The sequence below is a fragment of the Triticum aestivum genome, chromosome 5A (assembly GCF_018294505.1).
Source record: "Triticum aestivum cultivar Chinese Spring chromosome 5A, IWGSC CS RefSeq v2.1, whole genome shotgun sequence".
Taxonomy (NCBI): Eukaryota; Viridiplantae; Streptophyta; class Magnoliopsida; order Poales; family Poaceae; genus Triticum; species Triticum aestivum.
The window spans coordinates 106,312,681-106,322,437 of NC_057806.1; positions in this window are offsets into that span (position 1 = coordinate 106,312,681).

The following is a 9,757-nucleotide window of genomic DNA, read 5'->3' on the forward strand; positions in this document are numbered from 1 at the left end:
GTTAGGATAGAAACTGGACCTCCGGTGGAAAAAAAAAACAGAAAACCTCACCCTGAGCACCCGTTAGATCGGAGTTGGATGGCACAGATCTTGGTGCAGGAATCTGTAGGAACAAGTACAGGATTCTGTGCGAAAGAAACCCTTCCTTTTAGTTATTTTAAGCATTTCTAGCAGATCCCATATAATTCCGGCGAACTGTGTTTTTTTGTCGGTTTACGGGACGGGCCAAAAATATGGCCCGAACAGGTCCGCAAACAAAGATCTGGCCCGTAAAAAAATTTACAAGCGGCTCGTAAACCAGCCGGCATTGCAGTATATATGCGGGCCCGGAGTCATTTTAGGGTTTCCGTTCGGCATTCCCCTTATCCATCTCCGCCGCAAATTTCAAAGTCCGGCGAGATCTCTACCCCTCAGGCAGAAAATTCCGACGCACTTGATCGTCAGATCTCACTGGAGATGGCGTCCGCGGGTGCACGGCGTGGCGACGGCGGGGGCTTTGACTGGCACGATGGGGTTCGGGTGCGGTGGGTTCACCGGACGCAAGCGTCGCAACGACGACGAGGCCAATAGCTCCTCCCTCCGCCCTCCTGTGTCGGAGAAGCGTAGGGAGCAGGCACGCACCCGCGACGCGAAGTCTCGCAGCGCTGCGACTTGTCAGCTGCATTCGGATTTCCTTGAAGAAGAGAGGATGATGCAATACAGTAGTGAAAGCACAAGTGCTTCCTGAATGATTTTGATAATTAATGTCAACATATCTCTTGTTGGATTAATACTTTTATCTAGTGTATTTCAGACAAGTTTAACAATGACGTGGAAAGGACAAGAGGATGTGGGACCCCTTCATTTTATTTTAAGTGATCCAAGATCACATTGAGTCCATAGAAAAGCCAATATTATTAAAAAGGGGATGAGGTGTTGCTTAATGGCTTGCTTGCTCAAAATGCTTAGTGATATTGCTCCAAAGCCATCGACCACTTTCTCACTCCAAATATGTCAAAACCCTAAACTCCAACTCGGCCCCACCGATTTTTTCTATTCGGCGCCACTGAGTTCATATGACATAGCCACAGCGAGAAACCCTAACAGTTCGGTCACATCGATACGGATCTGGTCTCACCGAGATGGCTTTGCCAACTCCCTGCTATCAGTTGCAATTATTCCGGTCTCACCGATTACGATTGTCTCACCGAGATGGCTTGACCAATTCTCGGTTGCCCTATTGCTTCACTTCGTTCTCACCGAGTTGATGTAACCGGCGCCACCGAGATGAGGTTTGCCCTAAGCCCTGGCACATCAGTCCCACCGAGTTGTTCTAGTCAGTCCCACGGAGATTCCTGATGTTCACATTTTGAACTAATTCGTCAGACCGAGTTCATCTATTCGGTCTCACCGAGTTTGGTCAAATGTGTGTAACAGTTGGATTTTGTGTGGATGCTATATATACCCCTCCATCCCCATCTCTATATGTGAGAGAGCCATAAGAGCGTGCCTACACTTCCACCATACATTTTCTGAGAGAGAACCACCTACTCTTGTGTTGAGATCAAGATATGCCAATCCTACAACAAGAATCTTGATTTCTAACCTTCCCCAAGTTGCTTTCCACTCAAATCATCTTTCCATCACATTCAAATATGTGTGTGTGAGAGAGAGAGAGAGAGAGTTGAGTGTTGGGGAGACTATAATTTAAAGCACAAGAGCAAGGAGTTCATCATCAACCCACCATTTATTACCTCTTGGAGAATGGTGTATCCTAGATTGGTTAGGTGTCGCTTGAGAGCCTCTGTCAAGATGTGGAGTTGAACCAAGAAGTTTGTAAGGGCAAGGAGATCGCCTACTTCGTGAAGATCTACCCGAGTGAGGCAAATCCTTTGTGGGCGATGGCCATGGTGGTATAGACAAGGTTACTTCTTCATAGACCCTTCGTGGGTGGAGCCCTCTGTGGACTCACATAACCGTTACCCTTCGTGGGTTGAAGTCTCCATGAACGTGGACGTACGATAGCACCACCTATCAAAACCACGCCAAAAATCTCGGTGTCTTCATTGCGTTTGCACACTCCAAATCCCATCCCTTTACTTTCTTGCAATTAGCATGCTTTACTCTTCTGGCTGCATATATTCTTATCATGCTTGCTTGAAATGTATTGTGAATGCTTAAACTTATGCTAAAACTCCATCTTAACTTGAAGAACTTGGTGTAAGTGCATCTAGTGCCCCTTAGTGATTTTGGTGTATTAAAGACTTATAGGTTAAGGGACTAATGTGTTTGTGAGTGTACACAGGTCTATAAGTCTATGAGGAGTTTGATATTTACAAAGAAAGTATATCCCTAAAAATGAATGTCTTCAACTGAAGACTTTGGCTTTCTGAAGACTTTGGAAGTGAAGAAATTGGTGTGATCCTGAAGACTTGATATTCATGCGAGGAATATGAAGCTCGAAGACTTTTGTTTTCATAGTTTCGTTTTTCTCTTTCTTGAGTCATAAGGAACACCGTACTGTTAAAGGGGGTCGAGGTAAAACTAAGGAAAAGTTTCCAATTGATGCTCATCTCAAAACCCTACACCTACCAATCCTTTCAAGTGAAGCCATTGGAAATCTCATATAGTTCAGTCAATTTCTTCAGTTCGGTCATATCATTGAAGGGCATTTATGTCTTATCATGTCGGGCTGCCCCTAGGCTATAAATAGCCACCCCCTACAACCACTAGCTGGTTGGCTGCTCTGCGAGAAACTGACACTTGTCATTGAGAGTATCCCATCCTTCGAGGACTTTGAGCGAAAATCATCAAGTGAGGAAAAACCCAAAACCCCAAACCAAACACATACAAACCCAAAGTGATTGGCATCACTAAAGAGATTGTTCCTGTGTGGAACCGACGCTTGTTACCTTTAAAGACTGTGCATCTTCCAGACGGTTAGGCGTCATGGTCTAGAGTATCCAAGAGGAAATTGTGGATCAGCGAGTGACCGAGTTTGTGAAGGTTTGGAAGTCACTTGAAGACTTACCACGAGTGATTGGGCGATGTTTGTGTGACCTTAGCTCAAGGAGAATATGGTGAGGACTGTGTGTCCTCGAGTTTAAATACCTAGCTGCTCCAACCAGACGTACAACTATCACAACAGTTGGAACTGGTCTACCAAATCATTGTCTTCACCGAGCTAACTGGTTCTATTTCCTCCACTCTTCCATTTCCTCATTACTGTGTTGTGTACTTGATCGTTACTGTTTGAAGACTTTGACTGAAGACTTTCTCAATTTCCTCAGTTCAATTTCTTCATTCTGTTTGTCTTCAGCCTGCTTATCCTGTGTTTACGCTTCTTGTACTCATTGCTTGCTTTTATTTCTTCATGATGACTGTGCTACTACTCTATTATGCTTGCTTCTGAGTACTTATTCCGCTGCTAAGTAGTTCGTGACTTAGGAATTTCCTCACCTTGAAATTCCTCAGTGATGAATTTGTAAAAATCGCCTATTCACCCCCCTCTAGTCGATATAACGCACTTTCAATTGGTATCAGAGCAAGGTACTCCCTTGTTCTGTGTGATTTTGGTTTAACCGCCTGGAGTTTTAGTTATGTCGACCGTAGGAATGAAGACAGTGACATGCCCCATCTTTGATGGTCATGATTATCCCAAGTGGAAGGCCATGATGAAGAAGCGCCTCATGGCAATGAACAACGAACTGTGGACCGTCGCTGAGATTGGTCTTATCGATCTCTGCAAGATGGCGGACGCGGATGATATTTGCAAGTACTCTACTTAACCTCACGGCGAAGGACATCATCTGCTCTAGCTTGTCCCAAAATCAGTTTAGGAACATTATGCATCTCAGCCATGCGAAGCTCATCTAGGACCAACTCTCTGAGGTCTATGAAGGTCATCGAACTCATCATGATCCCTGGTTTGGGGATTTCATGGAATCACGCGAGGCTATGACTTTCGATCTAGAATCATCATCCTCTTCACCATGCCTTATGGCAAAAGGTGCTAAGGTAACTAAATGCTACCTATCTGAGTCTAGTGATGATGAATCTGGTGATGAATTTGGACCCAGTTATACCAAATTTGATTCCCTTGCCACCAAACAACAAAGAGTTTTGGAAAAAGTTCAAAATATGCTAGATAAAAGCGATGATATGTTGGGTGAAGAAATGGATCGCACTAAAACTTTGACTGAAAGTCTTCAGAGACTTCAGACTAAGTTTGATAATCTTCAGAGTCATCATAACACTCTCTTATCTGATCATGAAAAGCTTTCTTACGAGTTTCTTCAAAGAAAACAAGATCTTGAGCAGCTAAGGGCGAGTTATGAAGATCTTCAGAAGGAGTGTTATTCATTGCTTGCTCAACAAATCAGTTCCGCTTAGGTTGAATTCACTCCACCATGTTTGAAATGCATTGAACATGAATCTGCTAGTTCTTCACCTGAAAGTTCAAATGCTTCTATTACTGCAAATTCTTCACCTGTCTCTACTATCACTAATTCCTCATCTGAGGATGCTACTAGTATCACTGACAATGCAGGGCTGAAGGAATTGTATGTGACAGGCATGTACAAAAGCCTCAAAGGGCACGAGGCACTTTGTGATGTGCTTAAAAATCAGATCCTCAACAGGAACCCTAGGAAAGAGCGTGTTGCCTTTGAGAGGAAACTCAATGCTGATGGGACCTACTGGAAACCTGAGCAGTATCCCAAAACCTCATGGGTTGCTGCAAAGGGACCTTTAGTAGATCCATCTACTTTCACTACAAAAAAAGACACATCTGTGACATTTTGGGTCGAACGAAAAATGTTTCTGTCATACATATGACACTTCTATGACCATAATTGTGACAAAACCCGGTATCATCATAGATGTGGTGGGTTCCTACTTCTATGACAAAAAATCATGACAAAAAATGGGCTTTTCGTCCTGGGCGAGCTGGAGACGCAGCCGCATGACATTCTTTGGGCCGTCCATGACGGAAAAAACCATGGTAGAAGCGAGGGCGAGGAAAATTTTGGGGAGTTCCCGGTTACGGTGGGAGGTCGGGGGCCGAGCGATGCGCGTTTCTCTCATACACGTACGCGCGTGTGTGTGAGGCGTTGGCTCTAACTAAACCCGAGCGAGGCGTTGGGCTCTAACTGAACCCGAGTGATTGCACTGCAGGCTACGCGTTACTGAACCCGAGCGATCGATCGATGGTTGTTAACTGAACCCGATCGAGCGATTCCTTCGCTACTGCTGCTAACTGAAGCCGATCGATTGGATGAACAGTGAGCGTTGTCGGGGGGGTGGATGAACAGTGAGCGGTGGCGTTGCCTCTAGATGAACAGGACCCCGTGATGTGGTGGAGGGCTGGATGAACAGTAGACGGTGGAGGGGTGGTTGAACAGGACCCCGTGGTGTGGAGGGCTGGATAAACAGTAGATGGTGGAGGGGTGCCCGTGGAGGGGTGGTTGAACAGTAGACGGTGGACTAGCGCGCGGTGGAGGCTGGATGAACAGGAGCCCGTGGAGGCTGGAGGAGGTTGACGGTTGAAAGAATCGAGAAGAGGTGTCTAGAGGGGGGGTGATTAGACACTAAGTGCTAAAAGTTGCACTTTTTATAACTTCTTTAAGTTGAAGTGGAGTTTTGGCACAAGTTTAACAAACACAATGTTGGGGAACGTAGTAATTTCAAAAAAATTCCTACGCACACGCAAGATCATGGTGATGCATAGCAACGAGAGGGGAGAGTGTTGTCTACGTACCCTTGTAGACCGGAAGCGGAAGCGTTTAGCACAACTCGGTTGATGTAGTCGTACGTCTTCACGGCCCGACCGATCAAGCACCGAAACTATGGCACCTTCGAGTTCTAGCACACGTTCAGCTCGATGACGATCCCCGGACTCTGATCCAGCAAAGTGTCGGGGAAGAGTTCCGTCAGCACGATGGTGTGGTGACGATCTTGATGTTCTACCGTCGCAGGGCTTCGCCTAAGCACCGCTACAATATTATCGAGGATTATGGTGAAGGGGGGCACCGCACACGGCTAAGAGAATGATCACGAAGATCAACTTGTGTGTCTAGAGGTGCCCCCTGCCCCTGTATATAAAGGAGCAAGGGGGAGAGGCCGGCCGGCCCTTGGGGCGCACCAAGGACGGGGGAGTCCTCCTCCTAGTAGGAGTAGGACTCCCCTTTCCTAGTCCAACTAGGAAGAGAGAAGGGGGAAGGAAAGAGAGGGAGAGGGAGAGGGAAAGAGGGGCCGCGCCCCCCTCCCCTAGTCCAATTCGGACTCCCCATGGGAGGGGGCGCGCCACCTCCTGGGCTGCTGCCCTCTCTCTCCCCTCGGGCCCACTAAGGCCCAATACTTCCCCGGGGGGTTCCGGTAACCCTTCCGGCACTCCGGTTTTCTCCGAAATCACCCGAAACACTTTCGATGTCCGAATATAGCCGTCCAATATATCGATCTTTATGTCTCGACCATATCGAGACTCTTCGTCATGTCCGTGATCATATCCGTGACTCCGAACAACCTTCGGTACATCAAAATATATAAACTCATAATGAAACTGTCATCGTAACGTTAAGCGTGCGGACCCTACGGGTTCGAGAATAATGTAGACATGACCGAGACACGTCTCCGGTCAATAACCAATAGCGGAACCTGGATGCTCATATTGGCTCCTACATATTCTACGAAGATCTTTTATCGGTCAGACCGCATAACAACATACGGTGTTCCCTTTGTCATCGGTATGTTACTTGCCCGGGATTTGATCGTCGGTATCTCAACACCTAGTTCAATCTGAAAAGGACTAAGGATATGTTTCTCGTATATGGAGGTGACAAAGAGCTCACCGTAAAAGGTTACGTTGATGCAAGCTTTGACACTGATCCGGACGATTCTAAATCGCAAACCGGATACGTGTTTACATTAAATGGTGGAGCTGTCAGTTGGTGCAGTTCTAAACAAAGCGTCGTAGCGGGATCTACATGTGAAGCGGAGTACATAGCTGCTTCGGAAGCAGCGAATGAAGGAGTCTAGATGAAGGAGTTCATATCCGATCTAGGTATCATACCTAGTGCATCGGGTCCAATGAAAATCTTTTGTGATAATACTAGTGCAATTGCCTTGGCAAAGGAATCCAAATTTCACAAGAGGACCAAGAACATCAAGAGACGCTTCAATTCCATCCGGGATCTAGTCCAGGTGGGAGACATAGAGATTTGCAAGATACATACGGATCTGAATGTTGCAGACCCGTTGACTAAGCCTCTTCCACGAGCAAAACATGATCAGCACCAAGGCTCCATGGGTGTTAGAATCATTACTGTGTAATCTAGATTATTGACTCTAGTGCAAGTGGGAGACTCAAGGAAATATGCCCTAGAGGCAATAATAAAGTTATTATTTATTTCCTTATATCATGATAAATGTTTATTATTCATGCTAGAATTGTATTAACCGGAAACATAATACATGTGTGAATACATAGACAAACTTAGTGTCACTAGTATGCCTCTACTTGACTAGCTCGTTAATCAAAGATGGTTATGTTTCCTAACCATGAACAAGGTGTTGTTATTTGATTAACGAGGTCACATCATTAGTTGAATGATCTGATTGACATGACCCATTTCATTAGCTTAGCACCCTATCGTTTAGTATGTTGCTATTGCTTTCTTCATGACTTATACATGTTCCTATGACTATGAGTTTATGCAACTCCCGTTTACCGAAGGAACACTTTGTGTGCTACCAAACGTCACAACGTAACTGGGTGATTATAAAGGAGCTCTACAGGTGTCTCCAAAGGTAGATGTTGGGTTGGCGTATTTCGAGATTGGGATTTGTCACTCCATTGTCGGAGAGGTATCTCTGGGCCCTCTCGGTAATGCACATCACATAAGCCTTGCAAGCATTGCAGCCAATGAGTTGGTTGCGAGATGATGTATTACGGAACGAGTAAAGAGACTTACCGGTAACGAGATTGAACTAGGTATTGGATACCGATGATCGAATCTCGGGCAAGTAACATACCGATGACAAAGGGAACAACGTATGTTGTTATGCGGTCTGACCGATAAAGATCTTCGTAGAATATGTAGGAGCCAATATGGGCATCCAGGTCCCGCTATTGGTTATTGACCGGAGATGTGTCTCAGTCATGTCTGCATTATTCTCGAACTGTAGGGTCCGCACGCTTAACGTTACGATGACAGTTATTATGAGTTTATGCATTTTGATGTACCGAAGTTAGTTCGGAGTCCCGGATGTGATCACGGACATGACGAGGAGTCTCGAAATGGTCGAGACATAAAGATTGATATATCGGAAGCCTATGTTTGGATATCGGAAGTGTTCCGGGTGAAATCGGTATTTTACCGAAGTACCGGGAGGTTACCGGAACCCCCCGGGAGCTGTATGGGCCTTAATGGGCTTTAGTGGAAAGGAGAAGGGGCAGCCCTAGATGGGCCACGCGCCTCCCCCCTCCCCTAGTCCTATTAGGACAAGGAGAGGTGGCCGGCCCCCCTCTCTCTCTTTCCCCCTCAGCGAATCCTACTCCAACTAGGATTGGGGGGAGGAATCCTACTCCTGGAGGGAGTAGGACTCCCTTGGCGCGCCCTCCTTGGCCGGCCGGCCCCCTCCCCTTGGCTCCTTTATATACGGAGGCAGGGGGCACCCCTAGACACACAAGTTGATCATTGAGATCGTTCCTTAGCCGTGTGCGGTGCCCCCTGCCACCATATTCCACCTCGATTATATTGTAGCAGTGCTTAAGCGAAGCCCTGCGACGGTAGAACATCAAGATCATCACCACGCCGTCGTGCTGACGGAACTCCTCCCCGACACTTTGCTGGATCAGAGCCCGGGGATCGTCATCGAGTTGTACGTGTGCTAAGAACTCGGAGGTGTCGGAGTAACGGTGCTTGGATCGGTCGGATCGAGAAGACGTACGACTACTTCCTCTATGTTGCGTCAACGCTTCCGCAGTCGGTCTGCGTGGGTACGTAGACAACACTCTCCCCTCTCGTTGCTGTGCATCACCATGATCTTGCGTGTGCATAGGAAAATTTTTAAATTACTACGTTACCCAACAATGGCATCCGAGCCTTGGTTTTATGGTTTGATGTTATATGCACGAGTAGAACACAAGTGAGTTGTGGGCGATATAAGTCATACTGCCTACCAGCATGTCATACTTTGGTTCAGCGGTATTGTTGGACGAGACGACCCGGACCAACATTACGCGTATGCTTACGCGAGACCGGTTCCCCCGACGTGCTTTGCACATAGGTGGGTTGCGGGCGACTGTCTCTCCAACTTTAGTTGAACCGAGTATGGCTACGCCCGGTCCTTGCGAAGGTTAAAACGGAGTCTATTTGACAAACTATCGTTGTGGTTTTGATGCGTAGGTTCTTACTTAAGCCCGTAGCAGCCACGTAAAACTTGCAACAACAAAGTAGAGGACGTCAAACTTGTTTTTGCAGGGCATGTTGTGATGTGATATGGCCAAGACATGATGCTAAATTTTATTGTATGAGATGATCATGTTTTGTAACCGAGTTATCGGCAACTGGCAGGAGCCATATGGTTGTCGTTTTATTGTATGCAATGCAATCGCGATGTAATGCTTTACTTTATTACTAAGCGGTAGTGATAGTCGTAGAAGCATAAGTTTGGCGAGACGACAACGATGCTACGATGGAGATCAAGGTGTCGCGCCGGTGACGATGGTGATCATGACGGTGCTTCGAAGATGGAGATCACAGGCACAAGATGATGA